Source organism: Oratosquilla oratoria, chromosome 23 (assembly GCF_046742065.1).
Source record: "Oratosquilla oratoria isolate Oo_2021 chromosome 23, ASM4674206v1, whole genome shotgun sequence".
In the NCBI taxonomy this organism is placed as follows: Eukaryota; Metazoa; Arthropoda; class Malacostraca; order Stomatopoda; family Squillidae; genus Oratosquilla; species Oratosquilla oratoria.
In genome coordinates, this window is record NC_134799.1 from 8,684,532 (window position 1) to 8,689,531 (window position 5,000).

The following is a 5,000-nucleotide window of genomic DNA, read 5'->3' on the forward strand; positions in this document are numbered from 1 at the left end:
TTCGTCTGCTTCTGAGGAGATGCGTGTACCTGCTACTTGGATGTACTTGGTTCTTCTGCTGCCTTCCGACAACGGGGTCCGCTTGCTACTTGTATATACCTAGGTTTTCTCACTACTTGTAGACACCTGGGTCCGTGAAATTAGTTGTAAGTACTTGGGTTTGTTGACTACTTGGGGTCTGGGGATTCGTTTGTTACTTGTACCTGAGTTCCGGTTGTGGCAATGCACCTGGATTCATTAACTAGAAACAACAACTACGAGGTTCCGACGTTTTCCTTCCCTGTGGGTAATTGCTACCGAGTTTGTGGGTTAATTAGTCCTGGGTCTTTAATATCCAGTCCTTTGGCCTACCTTCTCAAAACTCTGGAGTCTGAGATTGGATCTGAGAGCTTTAGATTCAAAGCCTTAATTCTCTTGTTGAGAGCTTTTTGAGGTCACTGTTCCGACCGACACAAGCTCTGGCCGGGTTCACTGGATCGGTTCCCCAAGAGTCCTGGATTTACCACTTCGGTTTCCCAAGAAATCTGGGTTCAATACTCCAGTTTTTCCAAGAGTTCTGGTTTCACTAAATGGGTTCGCCAACAGTTCTGGGTTCACCAAATGGGTTCTTCAAGAGTTCTGAGTTCACTAACTGGGTTCTTCAAGAGTTCTGGTTTCACTAACTGGGTTCTCCCAAGAATGATGGGTTCACTGGTTCAGTTCCTTTGGTCCACTGGTTCGATGCACCACCTTCTTGAACGTCACCTGCGGGGTTGCCCTTGTTGCTACTCGGGAACAGGTTGCACGGCAACCCGTGTACACGGAAGGAGAGGTCAGCGTGCACAAGAGGAAAGGTAGAAGACACCCACGGATAGGTTGAGATGTACTTGAGGGATAAATCGAGAGTACCTGCGTACAGGTCGAGTGTACTAATGGATAAGTCGAGTGTACCTGCGGATAAGTCGAGTGTACTTGAGGATAGGTCGACAGCACTTGCCGGGGAGGTCGAGCACCCGCCCTCCTGGAGCACAGCCACCGAAGCAATGCTTCTACGTAGCAACAGCAGCTCTGGAGGCGGAGGCGGCGGCGAGCCCGAGCAAGGAGTCGGCCGTGCTGAGCACCGTGCAAGGAAAGGCCACTGAGGTCATGCGAGGTCGTGGACACGAAGCAGCCGGTCAGTCACGCACCGCTGACCCTAGGTCGTCGTCGTCGTCGTCGTCGACAGCAGCAGGAGCGACTGGGGCGAGTGCCACGTCCTTCGGTCTTCTGCCCCCGGTAGCGTTGACACCACTGGGCCTTCCTTCACAGCTCGCGTTGTTGCTCTGATCGCTTCCCTTCACGTGTGCCGTTGGTCCAACGCGCCTTCCTTCACCACTGGCGTCGATGTTCCAAATGAGAGCTTCTCACAGCTGCCTCGCCGTCAGTCTCTCCTTCTCTCTCTCTCTCTCCACCAGCCACACTCTCTTCCTTCTCTCCCTCGCGCGCGCTACCTGCCACCCCACCGGACTGACCGCAACTGCACAAAAGCGCGGGAGAGCCAGCGGTCGAAGAGTTGATGCGTGCGTACGTGCGTACGTGCGTGCGTGCGCCGACCGAGGAGCGATCGGGCAGGCGTGTGTGTACGTGTGTGTGTCTGTGTGTATGTGTGTGTGTACGAGAGTGCGCGTACGTTCGGCGGTGCGTGCGTGCATTTGAGTGGAGTATCAGCCAAGGGGGGCCGGGCTGTACTCCCGTGCGCAACTCCACCTCCTCCGCTCCACCGCCACCGCAGCCCATACCTCCTCATGCTCACAGAACGTTCGACACACCCCTTTATGCGACCAACTCTACCCCCTCATATGCTCCTCCCTCACCCCCTCATACGCTAGTCCCTACCTACCCCTTCCCTCCCAAACCCTCCCCCTCCCCCTCCCACCACTAGCCTCTACCCATAGCTCACTCTCTCACTTTCTCTCTCTCACTCTCTCTCCTAACAGGCCCAGTTCGACAATCTTCCATACATCTCCCAATCTGCGTAACAAGCAACTCCTCTCGTTTCCATCCCTAATTACCCAGTACACTGTCCCTCGCCCCCTCTCTTTCGTTCCTCACGTCCCTATCCATCCCATACATCCCTACTCTCATTCCCCAATCCCAAATGCTAACTCTAAATGTTTACTTAATTAACTCCCACATACTCCCACAATCCCTTTCTCCCGAGGATATACCTCGCATACACAGAGGTTTGAACTCCCGTCCTTCCCTGACAGTTCTATATTCCCTAAGTCCACTCCCACAAAATCATTACTCCCAGCTCCCCTTTCCCCGTCCCTAATTCCACACCCAATTCTCTGCACAACCAGGAAGTCTCCCCTCGTTTCCCCTCTTCCACTTGCAAAATCGTCTTTTCCCCTCACTCTCCCTTACTCCCTCGCTCGCTACGGGCTTCCCCTACCCTTCCCAAAAATCCCTCCCTTCACCCTCGACTATATTTATCATCATTTCCCTTCACTTCAGTCACTCTAAACTTCCTTTCCACTCACTTTTCATGGACTTACCTATTCCTCTTCCAAAACTCTCCCCTCACCAGTAAAAACAAACAAATAAATAAATAAATAAATAAACAAACAAAAAATAAACCCTCCCTTCACCAGTAAAAAACAAACAAATAAATAGATAAACAAATAAGATTAAGAATAAAAAATAAAAACAGTCTACTTCTTTCCCCTCATTATCAGGCCGTCCCTAATTACCTCTCTGGTCATTCACCTCCTCTCCCTCCTCCTCCTCTTCCTCCTCTTCTAGGTCCCTTAACCACTTCCGTCCCTCTTTTCATTCATTCCTTCTCTCCCCTTACAGGTTGATCACCTTGCCGGGACTGTAAAGCCGTTGCCTTTGCCCTAATATGGGAACTGTTGGGGGTAGGTAACTAACACTCACTGCTGAGAATTGGAGAGGAGTGCGGGATTCGAATCCGCGAGCAAACGAACGCGAGACCAGCACGCTTACGCTGACGCCACAAGATGGCAGGTGTAGTGGTTGAGGGAAAGCAAAGAGTGAGATTTCACATTCGGTTCTCTTCTTCACAAATGTACTCCTCTTCCTCCCAACCGTCCCCTCCCACTCACACACTCGACACCGTGGCGTACTTTATGTATATTTTTATGGCCAACGACAGACAATGTTATTCAGATGCAGGGAGGACCCTGGCGCGATGAGAGGATCGACGGACCGAGACCCCCCACATGGACGCAAGACGATTCAGCTGAGGGGGCGGCACCGTAGTGAATGGGTTATCCCCTTCCGTACCTGTTGGCACTTTTCCTTTGATTCTGGGTGCCGCCAGGCGATTTTATTCATCCCCGTGGGATCCCCACGGTGGGTCGGGGGTTTATACACACAGGGTCCTACCTTGGCCCTCTGTGGCACTTAATGAGCAAAACTCGATCGAGTGCCACGCTGGTGCCAGATGAGCCTGACACCTTGCGTCTCATTACGATCCTGTGCCAAGGGCCAGCTGACCACCTGGCACCACCACCGCCACCACCTGTGCCAGCTTCGTGCTGACATCCTACGCCAGTCTAATAAACAACCAACCACCTGCCATCAAACCCAGCCTCACTGTGGCGTCACCATTTGATTCAGTAACTGTGTCTTTAGTGCCAGCTGTACACTGATCATGGTTAGTATGTCTTAAGTTAACCTTTCAAGGTTAACTTTACTCTGTACTCCTAAACCCGTTTCTCTCCTTAACTTTCCTATACTTTCGCTTCGATTTTCTCACTCTCCCTGAGTTAGCTTTGCTGTAGTCTTAATCTAAGTCTTTATTCTCGGTGCTGTTGTCAAGCGATTTTATTCAGGTATGAAGAACCCTTCCACATGAACCTACCTCGATCAACCTAAGTGGGATTATTTTTATTCTGGCTAACGGTATGCGAATCTATTCAGCTGTGTGTGGGTCACTTTTCAGTAGTGAAGAGTGTTGTTATGAATTCATTGACAACTCCCATCCCATCTCCCATAAAAAAAAAAAAAAAAAAAAAAAATTACTCCCCTTTCACTTGAACATCACCAGCCCAACTCCCTCTTCCTCGGCCTCAACCCTCCTCACCTCCTCAACACTCCCGTTCGCCTCAATCCCCCTCATACCTCAACACCCACCGACTCAACCCCGCCTTCGGCCGGAAGACAGCTGACTTGTGTTTACACTCCATTTGCATACTGTCCCCACCAGTCCCCCCTCAACAGACGCTCATAACACACTATCTCACCCTCAAACGCAGCTTCCTTCCTCAACTCCAGGGATCTTTTGCGTTCCCTCCCCACCCCTTGTGGAGGTTTGGCGGGGGGAGGGAGGCTCCTTTGAATCCTCTCCCCACGCACATAACCTCCCCTCCCTCTTATGCTTCAATCTACCCCCCCTCTCCTTTTTTTGTGTATTCTCCCCATGTTGACAACCTCTACTAGGTATTCTTTAGTAATGGTCCCTTCCCCACATGCTGTATGTCCCACTTTATAACTTAACATCGATTAATCCCACCCTGTCTCTCCTCTCCCCTCTAAGCTTACAAACCTTCCCAGCTGTACTTCAATACCTCCATTCTGTCCTCTCCCCCCTCCTCACACGTAACCTCCCCCCCCAAACCTTACGGCCGAACTTCAATTTATCACCCTTCCTTCCCCCCTCCCTCCCCCCTTCCCCACAAATCCTCCTCCCCCCTCCTGAACAGCCGCGCAATTTGTTGCTCACATGTCAACCTTATTTCATTTGCCCTGAGACCCGGAATTAGCCCCATCATTCACTTTTTCTTTATTTTTTTTAATCAATTATCGGGTCCTTACTATTCCCTCATTCGCTATCTCTAGTTCCTCCTCTCGACTTGCACATCTGTTCAGGCTGATGCCAGGCGATTTTATTCAATCGGAAGAAGCTTCTCCCTTCTGCTGTATTGTAACTTCACTACGCATTCTTACCATCGCTAGGCGATTTGACAAAGGATTACAATGGATTACAAAGGCGAGGCATGCCGACAGGAGACCTT

General features: G+C 50.9%; 1 protein-coding gene across 3 annotated transcripts in view; it reads right to left on the minus strand.

Annotated features, from left to right (window-relative positions):
- The window catches only part of LOC143037958 (tyrosine-protein kinase CSK-like), a 712,082-nt gene that overhangs the window by 35,429 nt on the left and 671,653 nt on the right, over nt 1-5,000 (minus strand). The window lies entirely within an intron of this gene.